General features: G+C 39.0%; 1 protein-coding gene across 1 annotated transcript in view; it reads right to left on the bottom strand.

The window, feature by feature from the left end:
- The window catches only part of TMC1 (transmembrane channel like 1), a 163112-nt gene that overhangs the window by 86868 nt on the left and 54819 nt on the right, over positions 1-21425 (bottom strand). The gene's annotated exons all lie outside the window — the stretch shown is intronic.

Raw genomic sequence — 21425 nt, forward strand, 5'->3', positions numbered from 1 at the left:
ATATATAAATACAGTGGGTAGGGCGTTTGCCTTGCAAGTGGCCTACCCAAGTTTGATTCCTCCATCCCTCTCAGAGAGACCAGCAAGCTACCGAGAATTCCCACCCTCATGGCAGAGCCTGCTACCCGTGGCATATCCAAAAACAGTGACAAGTCTCACAATGGAGACATTACTGGTGCCTGCTTGAGCAAATCGATGAGCAATGGGACCACAGTGCTACGTTGCTAAATATAAGTAGTAGATTTCTTTAGGTTTGTTTTAGTATATTTTACTAGTAAACTATTATTTTAGTAATAGATTGTTTTAGCTTATTTTAGTAATATAGTAGAGAGGAGTAGATTATTTTAGGATTGTTTTATTAATTGTTTTATGTTGGGGACACTGTACTGCAGATAGGAATATTTTCCCCTTTTCAGCTGCCTTCAAGAAATAATTTCAGAGGCAGTTTTCCTTTTCTCACAGAAGCCTGGCTGGTCTTTGATATGCAGATCTTAGGTGCTAGCCAGGCCTGACTTTTGACATTGTAGATTCCAGGCTCTGGCCCAGCCTAGTCTTTGGGATGTAGATTTCAGGTGCTGCCTAGTTTGTAATTGACATGTAGATTTCCTGTGGCAGCCCAGCCTGGTCTTTGGGATGTAAATCCGAGTGCTTTTAGCCCAAGGAAGGTTTCAGTTTTGGTTTTGTATCTTATATCCAGAGGCCTAGATTACTGGCCTGCAGATGCAAGAGAATAATGTTGCCTCAATGTTCTTCCTGTAACATCTTTTGGTGCCTTTGGTGATGTCAATGTATTGCGCCCTTTGGAAGTGCCATGATCAATAAAAGGAGATCAATGAGGCCCTCTGCCTTTGCCAAGAGCCAGAGCAAGCCTGGTCCTCCATGAGACATATTTCTTTCGAGTTCCTTATCTCAGCGCCTCCGACTGCACGAACATTCACGCAACAGTTTTAGATTTGCAGACTTATTTAATTTGGAATCTTTTAGATGCCAAAGAAGTAAATCTAAGTCATATTTTATAAGTAGAGAATTGTAATAAATTTGGGGTCATCTTAATTCTGCCCAGCAAAACTTAGGCATGTTAGCGTAACTCAACTAGTCATTGAAATACAAAGAATTTATTCTATGTATCAAAATAGATACCTTAATTTTTTTTTTATTCAGCACATACAAAATTAAAAATGGTTTAATTCAGACTCTGGTACTTGGAGTGTTTATTAAAAATAATTCTTTCCTCTTTTTCTAAGTATTACTTCTTTAGTATGGCAGCACATTTAGGGAAAATTGACACAGAACACTGACCTGATGTTTAATCTCATAAAAACAGTTATGACTTGAAACAGAAAAATCGTTATATAAAGCAGATGGAGCTGAGAGAAAGAAAAGAACATAAAGTTTATTGCTCTCATTCAGAAAGGACCTCAAATTTAAATTTCATAATATCCCAAACAAATATGTGCGCATGCATATTAGTAATATCAATGTCTTTGTATTCTTTTTAAAAAACATTAATTAGTGTTTTGTTTTGTTAGGGGGCCACACTGAGTGCTAGGGATACTCCTGACTCAGTACTCAGGGACCACTTCTGGTGGCGCTCAGCGGACCTTAGAGGATGCTGGGGATCAAACCAAGGTCAGCCATGTGCCTTACAGCAAGTGCCTTACCCACTATATTATCACTCTGGCCCCTTAATCTCAATTTTAAGTTTAAAACTGTGTTTGGTCATTTCCCAAACACAGTTTGGTGTTTTCTGATGAGAAAGGAATTTAAAAAGTAGAAGTGATCAATACATGTCAGCTACTCAGATGTTGTAGTGAATATTAAATAACTTGGGAGAAAGACAGATAACCGAAGTCTAGAGCATGATTAGGCAGGCATAAAGCTGTCCTCAGGTGGATGTTCCAAAAATATGTGCAATTGTAAAACAAGACCCTTACATAGCTATAAGTAAACTTATTAACACGTTTAAAAAATATGTCTCTTTTAACAATGGAAGGATACTGAAGGTTTTTTTAACATGCTTCTTAGTAATAAGTAAATAGTTTGTAATCTTACAATAACCAGTCACCCAATCACAGCCCATGCTTGCTGACATAGCCAGAAACTAGAGGGTGGTGTCTCTTCCTCACTCACCCATACTTGCCATAAAAAAGTGAACATTGGAGAAGCTTCTCTTCAATCGGTAAACTTCCCAACTCATTGATTCTGGGTTTGTTTTATTCATTTCTATTTGTTTTTTGTGGGGGTGAGGGGTAGGGGACACACTGGCCTGGCAGTGCTCGGGATTTATTATTGGCTCTATACTCAAGGATCACTCCAGCTAGTCTTCAGGGGAACATATGGGGTGCCCAGAATCCAACCTGAGTTAGCCACATGTAAGGTAAGTATCTTCTTTTTTAAAAAAAATTTCTAAATTTTTAAATTAGTGAGTCACAGTAAGGGTACAGTTACAGATTCACACATTTTTGTGCTTGTTTTTCTCTCATGCAATGTTTGAGAGCCCATCCCTCCACCAGTGTCCATTCTCCACCACCAGTGAACCCAGTATCCCTCCCAACCCCCAACCCCACCCTGCCTCTATGGCAGGACATTCCAATTTGTTCTCTCTCTTTCCTTTTAGGTTTTGTGGTTTGCAGTAGGGGTATTGAGAGGCCATCATGTTCACTCACTAGTCCACTTTCAGCATGCATCTCCCTTCCCGCACGGGATCTCCAATCACATTTTACTTGGTGTTCCCTTCTCTATCTGAGATGACTTTCCCCCAGCATATGAGGCCAGCTTCCAAGCTATGGAGCAAACCTCCTGGTATTATATACTACTATTCTTGGGTATTAGTCTCCTACTCTGTTATTTTATATTCCACAGATGAGTGCAATCTTTCTATGTCTGTCTCTCTCTTTCTGGCTCATTTCACTTAGCATGATACTTTCCATGTTGATCCACTTACATGCAAAGTTCATGACTTCATCTTTTCTAACAGCTGCATAGTATTCCATTGTATAGATGTACCAAAGTTTCTTTAACCAGACATCTGTTCTCGGGCACTCGGGTTTTTTCCAGATTCTGGCTATTGGAAACAGTGCTGTGATGAACATATAAGTGTAGATGTCATTTTGACTATGCTTTTTTGCTTCTTCTGGGTATATTCCCAGAAGTAGTATTGCTGGATCAAATGGAAGCTCAATTTCTAATTTTTTGAGAAGTGTCCATATTGTTTTCCAAAGGGCTGGACCAGTCGGCATTCCCACCAGCAGTGTAGAAGGGTCCCTTTCTCCCCACATCCTCTCCAACAGCAGTTGCTTTTGTTCTTTTGGATGTGTGCCAGTCTCTGTGGTCTAAGGTGCTATCTCATGGTTGATTTGATCTGCATGTCCCTGATGACTAGTCATGTAGTGTAGGAAAACATGGGGTTTGTCCTTTTAGCCTTGCCTTAGGGAACATAGTTTACCTTAAAGCAATGTCCTTTCTGTATGGACACAGGAAGACAATATTGTGCTTTTAACTTGGGAGTTGGTTGACTTAAATAATATTTACTCCTGGGCATCTGCTTTCTTAACTCAGTTGCCCTCAGTTCCGAGCACCCTAGAAGAAGGATCCCAAAGAGGGACAGGATGGATCCAGGGCAAGCGGTGAGTTATGTGCTACCCTGGCATCGAGATAGGCCAGGCCAAAGTGCCACAATACTCAACTATAAGTTGAGGGCATGATCATGGACAATGCTGTCATGATCCAAAGGTAACTGACAAGACTAGGACCCTGCTGGGGTTAGGAAGATTAACCTGGCCTGAGGATTGTGGTCTGGAATGTATAGTGGGATGTCCTCAGGAAGAACCAAACTTTATATCTCTTACTGTGCTCATACAGAATGACACTGCTAGAAATATTAGAAGTAGATTTACTATAACTATTTAAGCAGATTACTAGCTCACACCCTGACACACCCTTGTTTGGAATCACATCCTTGAGAGGATCTCCTTAGATGAGATTTCCTTAGATGAGATTTTGTTAATCTCCTCAAGAAATGGTCTTACCCTTCTTTGTTCATTTGTTGATGTTAAACCCACCTTTGTGCTACTACCCTATGTAATTTGCTATATAAACTGAGACTGTGGGGCAGAGAAAGGGGGGACAGAAGAAGACAGGGGAGAGAGAAGAAGGAGATAGAAGAAGATTCAGAGAGAGATCCCAGACTCAGAAGAAGCAGAGAGAGAGAACGAAATAAACTGATCAAGCAACCAGTTTGGCCTTCTTCCTTCCATCACCCGCCTTTGACCAACAGTACACACAGTGGTTCCGGAGCACCAAACGAGTGCGGTGAGACAGAGCCTCCCAGAGAGCCCGAGAGTGCACGCGCCCCTCGGTGTGATTTAGTTTTTTACAATGTAGAGCATTTTTCCATGTACCTTTAAGCCATTCGTATCTCTTCCTTGGAAAATTTTCTGTTCATTTCTTCGGCTCATTTTCTGATGGGGTTGGATGTTTTCTTCTTGTAGAGTTCAACCAGTGCCTTATATACCCTTGATATCAACCCCTTATCGGATGGGCATTGGGTGAATATGCTTTCCCATTCTGTAGACTGTCTTTGTATTCTGGTCACTGTATCTTTTTCAGTACAGAAGCTTCTTAGTTTAATGTAGTCCCATTTGTTTATCTCTGTTTCCTCTTGGTTGGTCAGTTGCATATCATCTTTGAAGAAACCATTAGCTTCAGTGTCGTGGAGGGTTTTGCCAACCTTGTCTTCGATGTACCTTATGGATTGTGATCTGATGTTGAGGTCATTAATCCATTTTGATCTAATTTTTGTGTATGGTGTCAGGTCGAGGTCTAAGCCCATTCTTTTGCATGTGGTTGTCCAGTTATGCCAGCACCATTTGTTAAAGAAGCTTTCCTTGCTCCACTTCACATTTCTTGCCCCCTTATCAAAGATTAGATGATCATACATTTGGGGTTGTGTGTAGGGATATTTCACTCTGTTCCATTGGTCTGAGGCTCTGCCTTTGTTCCAGTACCATGCTGTTCTAATTGTTACTGCTTTGTAGTAAAGTTTAAGATTGGGGAGGGTGATGCCTCCCATCATCTTTTTCCCAAGAATTGTTTTAGCTATCCGTGGGCATTTGTTGTTGCATATGAATTTCAGGATTGCTTGATCCATTTCTTTGAAGAATGTCATGGGTATCCTTATAGGGATCGCGTTGAATCTGTATAATGCTTTGGGAGTATTGCCATTTTGACAATGTTGATTCTCCCTATCCATGAGCAGGGGATATGTTTCCATTTCCTCATGTCCTCTTTTATTTTATGGAGTAGCATTTTATAGTTTTCTTTGTAGAGGTCCTTTACTTCTTTAGTTAAGCTGATTACGAGATATTTGATTTTCTGGGGCATGATTGTGAACAGGATTGCTTTTTTCATATCCCTTTCCTCTGTCTCATGATTTGCTTATAGGAAGGCCATGGATTTTTGGGTATTGATTTTATAGCCTGCGACTTTACTGTACAGGTCAATTGTTTCTAAGAGTTTCTAAGTAGAGCTTTTAGGCTTCTCTGGATATAGTATCATATCATCTGCGAATAGTGAGAGTTTGATTTCTTCCTTTTCTATCTGAATGCACTTAATATCTTTTTCTTGCCTAATGGCTATTGCTAATACTTCCAGTACTATATTGAACAGAAGTGGTGAGAGTGAGCATCCTTGTCTTGTCCCCGATCTTAGAGGAAAGGCCCTTAGCTTTTCCCCACTGATGATAATGTTTGCCATAGGTTCTTGGTAGATGGCTTTGACTATCTTGAGGAGACTTCTCCAAAAAAAAAAAAAAAAGAAAAAAGAAAGAAACAAGGAAAGGAAAAAAGAAGAAAGAAAGAAAATGTTTAACTGTACCCTCACGGTGATTCTCTAATTAAAAATAAATAAATTTAAAAAAAAAAAAAGAAAGAAAATGTTTTTTGCCCACATGAAGATTGAGTCAACAGAAATGCTCTAACCCATCTCAAAACTAGTGCTCCATGTGTTTAAAGGACAATTTGTGGATATTCTCTGTGGTAGTTTACTGCTGTGATGTTTCTTCTGCAATATGAAATGTAATATCTGGTGATAGGTCATCCTCTACAGTAACAAAAAGAAGAGAAAAATTCCTTATTACCCATATCTGCAGAAATCTGGGTCACATAAACACTTTCCTGGGACTCAGTATCTGTTGCATACTATTTTAATGCTTTGATTGTGTTAAATAATCCTCAACACTAAACATAATTACACTACACATCTTGAATTTACAAACTGGATTTTATATTGCAATGGTAATTAACATTAATGAGTTTTAACTGTCTTGAAAGTCAAATTACTTGTACTTTCTTCCTAATATATATATATGTATATATATATATACACACATACACATACCAAATATTTCAGCATTAAAAAGTGTTGGTCCTTGGTTAAGAATCTATATTTCTAATAGGAACAATAATTTGGGCACTTGAGCTTAAAAGAAGTGTTTTATCTTCCCTCGTGTTCAGCCTTCATTCCAATAGACCCCCTAAGCAAATATGTTGTGAAATGATAGTGTAACAGGAATCTACTTTGTAGAATCTTTCTTCCAGTATGTATTCTTTAAAATATAAGCTAGGCACTTTATTAGAGAAGTTATTTGACTTTTTCTTTAGTCAGTGTTCTCAAACACTATGATCCAACTGGAGCTTTGACAGCATCATTCCTACACTCACCTAATACATGAGGCCAACACTGTACAGTACAAGGTGATCTGGAAGCTCACAATGACTAATTGCTCTAAAGAGGCTGACTTTATCCCCAAGTCAAGGAGTAGTCATCAGTAGGAAATTCTGTCATATGTATGGTATAAGATAAAAGAAAACCTCTGTACTGCCAAACTTTTTAAAAGGTGAGTCCTCTGGAGAGATAGTACAGTGGTAAGTGTTTGCCTTGTATGCAGGCAACTCAAGTTAGATCCACAGCATCCTGTTTGATCCTCGGAATACTGCCAGGAGTAATTGATGAGTGCAAAGACAGAAGTAATCCCAGAGCATTGCCAGTGTGACCCAAAAACAAACAAACAAAAAAAAATAATAAGGTAAGTATCTTCCATGCTGTACTATCTCATTGCCCCCTTAACTATTCTCTTAAATCTGGGAGAGTATTCTGTATATTTCAATCTCGTTCCAGAGTTCTTGAACACTGCTCTTACAATACAAAATTCTTAATAAACATAATCCTTCATAATTCTGGTCATCCTTCATAGTGCTATTCATACCACAAGCCAAGAGAACACCTACTATTTTCCTTATCAGTGAATGCTTAAAGATAAAATCTTTCCTAGGCTGGATAACTGAGCTCTTACTAGTCTTTGAGATCTTAGGGAGAAGGGTCTTATTGTCAGAAGTCTTAACACTTTCATGGTCTCTGTCTGAGCTTTGAAGATTAATTGAAGACCAGTTACTAAAATATACTACATATTCTAAAATGTTCAATAAGCTCTCATCCAAAAATATAATGAACCCATGTACCTCGGTTTTTATGTCCAGGCAATTAGGAAAACATATCACATTTAAACATCAGCCATGTGTTATAGAGATGATCAGACAGGCATAAAGCAACTCGCAGATACTTTATCAAATATTGAATTGACCTAAACAAAGACTCAGGAAACTAAGTCTCCAACCGGATCTGTGACCTTGCCCAGAGTATTTCTATTATTCTTTTGCTTTTTTTTTAGTGTCACACCTGGATATACTCAGGGATCATTTCTGGTGGGGCATAGGAGACCGTCAGGGGTATCAGTATTTGAACCTATGTTGGCTGCATGCAACACACATGCCTTACCTGATGCATTATCTCTACAGCCTCCTGTTCACAGCTTTTTTATTTTCTATACACAAGTTCAGGAGTGTCCTCACTTGCCCAAGACTATCCACACCTGAGTTGTTCCTGGCACAAGCTATTGTGTGTCCTTTAACAGGTCAAAATTCTTCATCAAACAAAAGTAGATAATTTCCTCTCAGTTTGCCAGAATGGCAGCAAAATTGAGGTAAGATTGTACATATCAGTGCTGAGAGGATTATCCCAATCAGTTCTACACTCATAATATGCTTTGAAACTGAGCATTGTTTTAATATGACTAATAGATAATGAAAAAATATGAACAAAATGCAAGTTTTATGTGCACATATTTGTTATATTATTTCTAAAAAAGACTAAGTAACTGCAGAAAACTGTGTCCAGTGTAGCCTTGAGCTATACGAAAACACAAAATTCACATTCCTCATGGAGCAGATACCTCATTTCATCACAATTTAGAACAGTCTCCTCCATTCACACCTGATGTTACCACCTCACAAGAACACATATATTGTGTGCTGTGAAAGGTCTTTTCTCATAAGCAAAGGTCAGAGGGATTTTTTTAGGTAAACTGTCAAACACATTATCTTTGTATTTCATCTCCATCCCTCTCGGAGAGGCCAGCAAGCTACTGAGAGTATCCTGCCCACACAGCAGAACCTGGAAAGCTACCCATGGCATATTCGATATGTCAAAAACAGTAACAGCAAGTCTCACAATGCAGATGTTACTGATGCCCATTCGAGCAAATCAATGAGCAACGGGATGACAGTGATACAGTGATGCAGGAATTATTACACCATTCTACAATATATATAAATAGAGGATAAAACATTATACCCAGTAGTAAAATCAGTGTCTGATTTTCAAATATAATATATTGCTTATTATTATAAGCACAATTACTCTAAATATTTCACAAATAACTAAGAGATATTTACATTGTTCTAATAGCTGTATCTCATCATAGATAAACATTTCTAGAAAATGACTATTCTAAATAGTTAAAGGTAGCAGTGTATCACTGTCGTCCTATTGTTCATCGATTTGCTCGAGTGGGCACCAGTAATGTCTCCATGGTGAGAATTGCTGTTACTGTTTTTGGCATATTGATACACCATGGGTAGCTTGCCAGGCTCTGCCATGCAGGCTGGATACTCTTGATAGCTGGCCGGGCTCTCCGAGAAGGAGCGAGGAATCGAACCCGGGTTGGCCATGTGCAAGGCAAACGCCCTACCTGTTGTGCTATCACTCCAGCCCCAGTAGTTAAAAGTATAAAGAAGTATTTTACTCCTTATTTCTGGAAAGAGTTTTTATTTTGCGAACTAAAAAATATATTAAGGGAGCATAAAGTTGTCATAATTAAGAAAGAGAAAATGAAGTTAGGATTATAGCCAAATTAAAGTCACCATGAAATTAATTACAAATTAAGTTAACAAAATAGAAATCTATTTACATGAGATCCACAATGCTTTTGTCAGCTATTGTAAATGTAATTGGAAAACTCAAAATCAGTTTTATTATTTTCTAAATTGCCAAGTTCTCCCTGTTTCTAGGCATAGTTTCATATTTCTTTCTCTATTATTACCCTCAACATAAATATACTGATTGTTCTCAGATAAAAGTCTGGACTTCATTCTATTCAACATACTTTCAGGTATGACTTTCTTTTTTTCTCTGCTGAACTATCTTCTCCATTCTTCAAGACGTGTCCCCTAAGATCTATTCCATGGGGTCTCCACGCTCTCTTTCTAGCAACTTCTGATCCCCACTAAGCAGCTGTTTGGAATAACTGTGAGACTCAACTAGTTGGGATCTGAGGACAACTATACAGCATGATGAAGTGGGAAAAGAATAATTATACACAAGCACATATTCTTGATATCCTTAGCCAGATGCTCTTGGAATGTGAGTAGGTCATTGCACACCTCTGATAGGGATGCTAGGATGGAAGAGAGCAAACCTTAGCAGTGTTTTCAGGACTGGCCTTTGCAATGAATTGGCAGCAATCTCAGAATGGATGAATACAATCTCTCTGATGACAAATTTTTTGACCCAGAAAACAGCATCTCTCATTTCACTATTGTAAACAAGGTATAAAAAGAGAAAGTCCCACAGGGATGTAAGTATTGACTGATAGTTATTCCACTAAGGGGTCTGCATATATCAACAAGTAAGAAAAAGAAATTTAAAAAGCGCATAGTCAGTGAAAATTAGATAACAAGACTTTCATTAAATTTTTTTCTTAGTCAATCTAATATCTTCCCATTTATATTGATCTGGATAACTCAAAGGGATCCTTTTTTATGGCTAAAATTAAATAGCTCCTTTTGGAAAATTTTCGATTATCTATCTATTCCCTACAAAACCATCCAAATCTGTCTGAAAAATGCGTGTCATCCTATTGAATTGTATTCAACAAAAGCTGCCTGCCAAGACTGTAATCCAGTCCCAGGGCTCTGAGCAAGCTCTGGTACAACATGCACAGCTTTCTGCACTGTAACTCCATACTCAGGAGTAAATAATTGAGTGAGGTCTATTTAATGACAATAATACCTGGCCTCATCATTCATTTATCGACCCTGTGTGTTGGTAATTAGAATAATAAGGTTTCATGGGCTTTCAAGAAAGCTTTCACAGTTAGTTGAAGGAGCACACTCAATCCTAACTTACAAAATAGATAATTTACCCATAACATATGATATAACCCAGATTCTAACGGGAAGTTAGGACATCGTATGCTGCCACTGACACAGACTCAATCTAGGAAATGTGGTCCTTGTTTGGGTTAGGTTAAGTTGACATTGTTCTGCTCTTATTTTCAGTTTGAGAGCTTGATTGAGTAACCAATTTATTGCTCAATTAAACAAAAAACATTTCAAAATGAGTGTTTCAGGCAATTGTGAATACTTGTACTCTTGAATACTTTCCAGTAAAAGGATCAGAATAATAAGGAATTTCCTCGTAAGTAATTATTATTTTTAATTGACCACAAATGGAAAAATATCTTATTCTGACTTTTCCTAAAACATTACCAAATAATTGAAATTTTAAGAAGTAAGAAGTTACTCTTTAAAAAACTTATTTTAATGCAGGCATTTAAAATAAGGAGTATATACACAAAAGTGTTTGCCTTGCATGCTGCTGATCCAGGTTCGATCCTTTGCATCCCATATGGTCTCTGGATCACTGTCACTGTAACTGTCATCACGGTGTTCATCGATTTACTCAAGCAGGCACTAGTAAAGTCTCCATTTGTCCCAACCCTGAGATTTTAGCAGCCTCTCCTTACTCTTCTTTCCCAATGATTGGAGGCTCTTTCAGGGTCAAGGGAATGAGACCTGTTATTGTTACTGTATTTGGCATATCGAATATGCCAGGGGGAGCTTGCCAGGTTCTTCCGTGTGGGTGGGATGGTCTCTGGAGCACTACTAGGAGTAATTCCTGAGTGTAGACCCAGGAAAAACCCCTGATCATCACTGTGTGTATCCCCAAACAAACAAAATATCAACAACTTATATATCAAAAAGAAAAACCACAAAATATCAAAAAGTCAACAACTCTTGCTGCTAATGAAAGCAATGATTCTGAACATTTTTTATAAAGAGTATCCTTTAGTAGTGGTTGTTGTAACAGTTTAATATGCTTAGACACTTTGTCTATAAAATATATATAATAGCTATTTCACTACTTAACATACTTTATAAAAGTTATGTAATGTGCTTACTAATAATATATGTTTTCATAATAAATAATTTGGGCACTATAAATATAGCTGTTACTACAGCACTAATAAGGTCTAGCTGCTTTCAATTTTTGTTCCTTTTCAAAATTACAGTTAAGAAAAGAATAATGGGTAAAATATCCAAGTATTAATCCATATCCTCTCAAATTAACATTCAATAATATTCAGAAATACTGAGAATTCTTGCTACCAAGTAGGAGCGGCTTCAGTTTCAACATATAAGACCCAATGAGGGGGTCTGATTCTGGGACTTTAGACATCCTAGTTGCAAGGTAGCCTCCAAGTAGTCACTCATGGATCTGTGCCTGAGTCCTGCCCTAGCTTTATGTGTTGCTGCAAAGCTTTCAGAATGTGTGCGCAGTGGGAGTCTCTGTGTGAGTGAGGCAAAATGGCTCACTCTCATTTCATAGATTACTGCCCAATTTGTGACCCAGGCCTTATGAAGGATAAATGACTGTCACACACTAGTTGTATACACTAGAGTCAGCATTAATCCCCCATTTTTCATCAACAAAAGTGATCATCAATAATAACAGTTATAGTTGGCATACACTGGATGTTTGTCATATACTAGGCACTATTTCTGTCCATTCTTTTATGCAATCCCACAAAATCCTTCAATATGCTAATTGTTATCCTCCTCATCTTAGAAATGAGGAAATTAAGGATTTGGTGTGTAAAATGTATATTTAAGGTTATCCAAAAAGTAGGTGGTTCAGCTTGGCTAGAATCTGTGTCTCTGGTTTTTCAAAAGTAACACCTTAAAGTGTCTTATCGGACTGGGATAGAGATACAAAAGGTCAAGACAGCATGAATAAAGCAGCGTTTGTTAAGCTGAAGGAAAAAATTACTGTTGATTGTTAGTCAAAGATCCCTATTATTTTTCAGAGGAAATTATTATAGCTGAAACTTCAGATTAAAGAAATATCTGTGGGGTCGAAGAAATAGTACAATGGGCAGAGTGCATGCCTTGCACGAGGTTAACCTAAGTTAAATCCCTGCATCCCATATGGTCCCCAAGTTCACTAGTAGCGATTCCTGAATGCAGAGTCAGGAGGAACCCCTGAGCATCGCTGATTGAGAGAAATGGAAAGAAAGGAAGAAAGAAAGGAAGAAGGAAAGAAAGTAAAAGAAAGAGAGAAAGAAAGGAAGGAAGGAAAGAAAGAAAGGAAGAAAAAAGAAAGAAAGAAAGAAAGAAAGAAAGAAAGAAAGAAAGAAAGAAAGAAAGAAAGAAAGAAAGAAAGAAAGAAAGAAAGAAAGAAAGAAAGAAAGAAAGAAAGAAAGGGAGAGAAAGAGAGAGGGAGAGAAAGAGAGGGAGAGAAAGAGGTAGGGAAGGTAGGAAGGAAGGAAGGAAGGAAGGAAGGAAGGAAGGAAGGAAGGAAGGAAGGAAGGAAGGAAGGAAGGAAGGAAGGAAGGAAGGAAGGAAGGAAGGAAGAAGGGAAAAGGAAGGATCTGTATCATTGACTCTCTATGTACATACAGTGCTAGTGCCCTCAAACTAGATTATGCAAATGATTATTTATCTATTATCTAAACTTATAACATTCTGTTAAAAGCAATGAAATATGAAACACAAAAACATTAATTCAGAAGAATAATTGTCCACCTATTTTCATCGCTGCACATAGTACAATAGCTATATATATGAATATATATGTATATATATATGTAGGCACACACAAAAAAATGGAATGCTATGCAGGTCTAAAAAAAGACAAAATCTAACAAAATCACACAATTTACAGCAACATGTATGGTACTAGTGTATATCATGTTGAGTGATGTCAGTTGGATGAAAAGAGATAAATACAAAATACTCTCTTATATGTGGGACTTAAATATATATATAGCAAGGGCTCAAGAAAGGTCTAGAGGCAACATAATGAGTGAATTGATCCATACAATTGATTTTGGGGATGAGAGAGGTGGGTTGGTGTCCCTGAGAGAGAGAGAGATGGGTACACTGATGATGGATGTGGTGTTGGAAATTATGTGCATGAGAAACCATTATTAATAGTATTGTAAATCATATATGCTCAATTTAAAGATTATTTGAAAAAATAATTTAAAAATTACAGCTAAAACCATGCAGATTTTGTTCTTAATGACTCAGAGTCAGATAACCAGCTAACTCAGTTGGTAAACCTCAGACTCTTAAGAGGCACTGCTACAAAGAAGGAAAAAGGTGAAGGGGGGAGGGGGGAGAGGGGAGAATAGAACCCTCCAAGGATGTCGTCTTTCTATAGGAAACTTACAGTCACATTAGAAAGCTAAACTACAAAGACATATATAAAATATTATACAGTTACTACCAAGGAGTAAAAGTTCTCTGCAATTCTGGTGGGACAGTGGTGTGTTTAGAAGGAACTATGAACAAAGAGAGAGAAAAGTTGTTTCCACAGAGGAAACATGGTCTGAGCAAGGGGAAGGATAAGAATGTGCCTGTGGTCTCCTGGTGGATAATCAAGAGAATATTCTAGAATTCTCAGAACTACTGGCACACTGCAATGCCAGGTTAAGAAGTGTAGAATTTATTCTGATGTCAGCAAGAACCCATGAATATTTCACAGCATGAAAAAATGTTGTATTGATATGTAAGACAAATCATAGGGAAACAAACTGAAAAGATGAATATAAGATGGTTTTTAATGCCTACATTTACATTGTCTTCTTTTAGGAGTACCATTTTGTTATTTTTCTCCCATTTTCTTTTATAATTTCAGTTCAAAAATCAGGCCAATTCCGCAGCAATTTTCTTCCCAACACTGCTCTCCAACCTAAGTCAGAATGATTTAACCTTGGCTCTTCATGCAGCATTATCCCATTATTTTCTGGGCAATTTCACCTATTGCACTAGAATTTCAAGAAAATAATGCTCATGTCTTTTATTCTGATTTCTCAGTAGTTAAGATACAACCTGGCATGGAAGTGAGTTTCACTGAATGTTAGCTGTATAAAGGAGCACCTTGAAAATGGATAATAGCTGGACTAATGATCTCTGAAACTGCCTATACCTACAGTAGTTTGTACCTAAATACTTATGAAATCTCTTTAAATTTCATTGATTAATCCTGCCTACTATCAGATCACTTCATTTCTATCCCTAGAGGGGCCAAAGTGATAACACAGCAGGTAAGGATCTTGCTTTATACATGGCCAACCTGGGTTCAGCCGCCCAGTATCCCATATGATTCCCCAAGGACTGTCAGAAGTGATTCCTGAGTACAGATTCAGGAATAATAAGCCCTGAGCATCATAGGGTGTGACCCCAAAACAAACAAACAAACAAAATATTACTACCTCTAGAGATGGAATATACACATCAATAGTTTAATCATCCTAATGATTTCAAAATATACAAGTTAGAGGCAAAATGTTTAACACAGTACTATTTCATTTGTTAAGGCAATTAAATTTAAGAGGTATCTACACTGTAATTAACTATTGAACATATTGAACTTAAAAATACTACTTTATTATGGTATATGTTTGTTTTGATGTTGCTTTAAATTGGCAGTTTGCTACATACTTGAGGGAGCACATAGAGTTCCGGGAATAGAACCAGGGTTTGCCACATACAAGGAAAATGTCTTCCTCTCTGTACTATCTCTCCATCCCCAGCTCTCCAAAAATCTCTGAGGTTATTATCAACAAATACTATGTACATCTAAGTTGCTATACAGAATAATTTCTTGGCCTCAGGCCTCTCCTTGGACCCTGAGCCACCCCACCTCCCGAGCACCATCCCATCTGCCCCTGAGCTACCCTCCAATGCCACTCCCGTTTTTCTCCCTTTCCCAGGTTTCTGCCCCCCCCAACACCTGGCACCCCACACACACCACGTTATGGATGTGGCCTCTGCAGAAGTGGGTGTGGCCTATTTTGGTGCAGCCGCAGTTATTTTCCCTTTCCTGGAGCTTGGAAATCACATCTTCATTTCCATCACCTAATTCTATGGAGATTATCCTGGCCATCTCAAACACATTAGGACAATAGTCCAGTAGTGTATTCCAATTGCACCATAATACTGGCGTCACTAGAAGTTCTACAAGTTCAATGTAAAAGAGCACATCCTCTGAAGCTTCACTAGAGACCTCACCTAAGACGCTGAGGAACACCTGAGAGGAAGAGGGCAATACTGATAGTGAACTGGAAGGCTCCACCACCACACTACTACAAAAACATGAAGAAACAAAAGCTGCTGTGTTCCGAGCTTTGTTTCTGAGTTTCTGGGATCATGGTCGATAAGCAGCTCGATCAGCAGCCAGAGGGCTTTTGGCAGAAATTCCTCCAGATTTAATTATTAAAACTTCAAAATTCCAAAATCATTATCATATGGAATTCATAATCAGCAATAGAAAACAAATTGTCTAATGTTGCCTTTCAGCAGATCTGAGTGTTGAGGTAAATTCCCAAATAATAATGGTGGGTTTGGTGTCAAAATATTGAATGTAATCAAAGTAGAGAGAGAGTAACGTGGAAATCGTATGACACACAGTAGGGAAGGGTGTGGGATGGTGGGGGGAGATACTGGGGGTTTGGGTGGTGGAAAATGTGCACTGGTGAAAGGTCAGGTGTTTCATCATTATATGACTGAGACTTAAACTGAAAACTTTGTAACTGCTCTCGCAGTGTGTTTCAATAAAAATTTAAAAATTTAAAAAAAAAATGAAGAAACAATGAAAATCCCCACCACAAGGAGAAGATGATGAAAAGGGTCCAGACACCTCAACAAGCATTACCACAAATATGATCTCTCTGATAAAGAATTCAGAGATGAAGTATTAAAGATGTTCAATGAACTCAAAGAAATGGTTCAAGAGATATCCAGGAAGTTAAAGGAGGACGTGAAACAATGGAACGGATAGCCAAGAAAATACAGGAAGAAATGAGAGCAGAAATAAAAAAGCTACAAAATGAAGTGTCATAAATTAAGGATTCTATAGATTAAATTAAAAACTCAGTGGGTGGCCTTAATAGTAGAATGGCCATAGCTGAAGACAGAGTCAGTGAGCTCGAAGATGAGCTGCAGGAAGCTTACAGGCAACAATAAGCAACGGGAAAACCCTCAAAATACCTCTTAGGCGAATCAGAAACCTAGGGGATGATTTCAAGAGGAACAACATTAGAATCATCAGAGTATTAGAAGGACAGGGAGACAACCCCAATGAAAAAGCCACAGTTAAAAATATCATTGCTGAAATGTTCCCAGAGCTGGAGAATGCAGACATCCAGATCTAAGGAGCCCAAAGAGTGCCAGCTAAAAGAGACTCTAGTAAAAAGATTCCAAGACATATCATAGTCAGAATAATGGATGCCACAGATAGATACATAATACTGCAAGCAGCAAGGTCAAATAAGGCAATCACATACAAAGAAGAACCCCTTAGATTTACAACAGACTTATCAGAGGAAACCCTCCAAGCCCAAAGACAATGGTGAGATATAGTGAAGAAACTCAATGAAATGAACACCTCACCAAGAATACTTTATCTGGCTAAACTCTCAATCAAACTTGAAGGGATGATACACTATTTCATGGATAAACAACAGCTCAGGAACTTCACAGACTCAAAACCAAATTTAAAAGAAGGACTAAAGGGGCTACTGTAAGACAAGAAAAACCCCTACAAGCACAACAAACCCTTACAGAAAGATGTCACAAAACCCATAAAAATAATCTCCCTCAATGTCAATGGTCTAAAAGCACTAATTAATAGATACAGCGATTTAGGATAACATAGCCTCAGGTAGTTTAGGTTTATTGGATTGTTCCCATCACAGTGCTCCCATTCCTCTGTCCATTTATAACCTTTTTCTTTGTGTTCTGTTGACTTGTAAATATTGCTATTCTCTTTTCCTTGAGTCCTTTTCAGAGTTTATTCAGAGCAATGTCCTTTTGTCTGGGCACAGGAAGATAGTAGCAAATGCTATGCTTTTGTATCCTGGGAGTCATTTGACTCTACATGATATTTTCCTCCTGGGCATCTGTTCTCTCAACCTAAGCCTCAGCTGCCCTTACTTCCTAGCACCTCCAAAGGCAGGGTCCTGGTGAGGGACAGGATGGAACCAGGGCAAGCTGTGAGTTATGCACTACCCTGACATCGAGATGGGCCTGGCCAAAGTGCCTAATGCTTAACTATAAGTTAAGAGCTTGGCCATGGACAATTGCTGTCATGATCCAAAACGTAATAACTAGATTTGGACCCTGATAGGGTTAGGAATGATTAATCTGGCCTGAGTGCTATAGTCTGAGTCAATGGCAAGATGTTCCCAGGAGAGCTGCCCTACAAGCCTCAATGTATCTCGTACTGTGTCCACTCAAAAATAACTAGTATTAAGATGTTGATTGAGTTATTGGACTGAGGAAAGAAGAAGAACACCTTAAGAGGTATTTTGCCTGAGGGCAGTCGGAAAGGGCTTTGGAATACCTCTAGGTGGTGTTTCCTTTGAACCTGGTGGGCCTTCAGGAAGGGCTTTTTTTAAAATTTTATTAGTGAATCATTGTGATGTACAGTTAAAAACTTATGAACTTTTGTGTTTGCATTTCACTCATACAGTGATCACTTACCCATCCCTCCACCAGTGCCCATTCACCTCTACCAATGATCCCAGTATCCCTCTCACCACCCCTACCCCATCCCCCACCACCCCACCCTGCCTCTGCTACAGAGCATTCAGGAAGGGCTTTCTTATGTTGATTTTGCTACCAGACTATGTGTAGCCTAGAGGACAAGGTGGAGAGAGACAAGTAGGGGTGGAGAGTCTAGGGAAGAAGGGGCAGAATCCAGAGAGTTGGGATGGAGGAAAGAGGAGCTAGGAAGGAAGAGTGTATGATATGAAAGAGATGAAAGATTGAATAAACGGTAACTAATCAGCAACCAACTTGGTCCTCGGTCTTCCTTCACCTGCCCTTGGCCACAGCCATCCTGATCGAGTCCACACACAGCAGCTCCAGAACAGAAAACACGGGTGGTGAGAGAGAGCCGCCTGGAGAGCCCGCAAACACACACCATTCTGCATGCATAGATTTTTACACAGAGTAGCAAAATGGATTCCGAAACTAAACCCAACATTCTGCTGCCAACAAGAAACACATCTGAACATTCAGAGCAAACACAGACTCAAAGTCAAAGGATGGAAAACAATCCTGGAAGCAAATAACTCCCTCAAAAAAGCTGGGGTGGCCTGCTCATGGTTAGGGAGAATCAACATTGTCAAAATGGCAATACTCCCCAAAACATTATACAGATTCAACGCGATCCCTATAAGGATACCCATGACATACTTCAAAGAAATGGATCAAGCAATCCTGAAATTCATATGCAAAAACAAATGCCCACGGATAGATAAAACAATGCTTGGGAAAAAGATGATGGGAGGCATCACCCTCCCCAACCTCAAACTTTACTACAAAGAGGTAATAATCAAAACAGCATGGTACTGGAACAAAGGAAGAGCCTCAGACCAATGGAACAGGGTGGAATATCCCTACACACAACCCCAAATGTATGGCTATCTAATCTTTGATAAGGGAGCAAGAAAAGTGAAGTGGAGCAAGGAAAGCCTCTTTAACAAGTAGTGCTGGCATAACTGGACAACCACATGCAAAAGAATGGGCTTAGACCTCGACCTGACACCATGCACAAAAGTCAGATCAAAATGGATTAAAGACCTCAACATCAGACCACAAACCATAAGGTACATTGAAGACAAAGTGGGCAAAACCCTCCACCATATTGAAGCTAACAGTTTCTTCAAAGATGATATGCAACTGACCAACCACGAGGAAACAGAGATAAACAAATGGGACTACATTAAACTAAGAAGCTTCTGCACCGCAAAAGATACAGTGACCAGAATACAAAGACAGTCTACAGAATGCGAAAGGATTTTCACCCAATACCCATCCAATAAGGGGTTGATATCAAGGGTATATAAGGCACTGGTTGAACTCTACAAGAAGAAAACATCCAACCCCATCAGAAAATGAGCTCAAGAAATGAACAGAAACTTTCCCAAGGAAGAGATAAGAATGGCCAAAAGGCATATGAAAAAGTGCTCTACATCACTAATGATCAGGGACATGCATATCAAAACACCATGAGATACTACCTCAGACCACAGAGACTGGCACACATCCAAAAGAACAAAAGCAACCGCTGTTGGAGAGGATGTGGGGAGAAAGGGACCCTTCTACACTGCTGGTGGGAATGCCGACTGGTTCAGCCCTTCTGGAAAACAATATGGACGCTTCTCAAAAAATTAGAAATTGAGCTTCCATTTGATCCAGCAATACCACTTCTGGGAACATACCCCAAAGAAGCAAAAAAGTATAGTCAAAATGACATCTGCACTTATATGTTCATTGCAGCACTGTTTACAATAGCCAGAATCTGGAGAAAACCCAAGTGCCTGAGAACAGATGACTGGTTAAAGAAACTTTGGTACATCTATACAATGGAATACTATGCAGCTGTTAGAAAAAAATGAAGTCATGAACTTTGTATATAAGTGGATCAACATGGAAAGTATCATGCTAAGTGAAATGAGCCAGAAAGAGAGAGACAGACATAGAAAGATTGCACTCATCTGTGGAATATAAAATAACAGAGTAGGAGACTAATATCCAAGAATAGTAGAAATAAGTACAAGTAGGTTGCCTCCATGGCTTGGAAGCTGATCTCACATGCTGGGGAAAAAGGCTGCTCAGATAGAGAAGGGAACACCAAGTAAAATGTGGTTGGAGATCCTGCATGGGAAGGGAGATTCGTGCTGAAAGTAGACTACAGACTGAACACAATGGCCACTCATTACCCCTATTGCAAACCATGACACCTAATTGGAGAGAGAGAACAAAAGGGAATGCCCTGCCAAAGAGGCAGGGTGGGGTGGGGGGGAAATGGAATTGGGGGGTGGAGGGATACTGGGCTTATTGGTGGTAGAGAATGGGCACTGGTGGAGGGATGTGTTTGGGAACTTTGTATGAGGGAAAAACAAGCTCGAAAATGTGTGAATTTGTATCTGTACCCTTATGGTGATTCATAAGGGTAATTTAATTCTTTAAATTAAAGAATAAACTAAATTAAAAAAAATAAAAGCTAGGGTGGCCATACTAGTATCCGACAACATAGACTTCAGGTTGAAAAAGATTAGAAGAAACAGCAAAGGCCAATTTTTATTAGTCAAGGGATATGTAATGTCACTGTACCACTGCCATCCCGTTGTTCATCGATTTGCTTGAGCAGGCACCAGTAACATCTCCATTGCGATACTTGTTACATTTTTGGCATATCTAATACACCACAGGTAGCTTGCCAGCCCCTTCCATGCGGGCAGGATACTCTCAGTAGCTTGCCATGCTCTCTGAGAGGGAAAGGTAGACCTATTGAAGAGGCTAACCCAAGCTGGGCAGCACCCCCCAGGCCTCCCTGTGCAGCGACAGGAGGGCCCAATCCCTACTGCCATGCTCACCAAGGGATATGTACAGCAGGAATAAATCACACTCCTAAACATGTACGTACCTAATGAGAGACCAGCTAAATACTTAAAACAACTGCTAACAGATTTTAACAAGGACATTGCTAACAACACAATAGTAGTTGGAGACTTCAACACTCCCCTATCTCCTCTAGATAGATCTACAAGATTAAAACTCAGCAAAGAAACACTAGCTTTGAAGGAAGGGATAGAAGAAAGAGGGCTAATAGATCTATACAGGGCTTTACATCCCCAAAAGAAAGAATACACATTTTTTTCCAGTGCTCATGGAACATTTTCCAAAATAGACCATGTGCTGGGTCACAAAACATACCTCAATAGAATCAGGTAG

This window comes from Sorex araneus, chromosome 1 (assembly GCF_027595985.1).
Source record: "Sorex araneus isolate mSorAra2 chromosome 1, mSorAra2.pri, whole genome shotgun sequence".
NCBI lineage: Eukaryota > Metazoa > Chordata > Mammalia > Eulipotyphla > Soricidae > Sorex > Sorex araneus.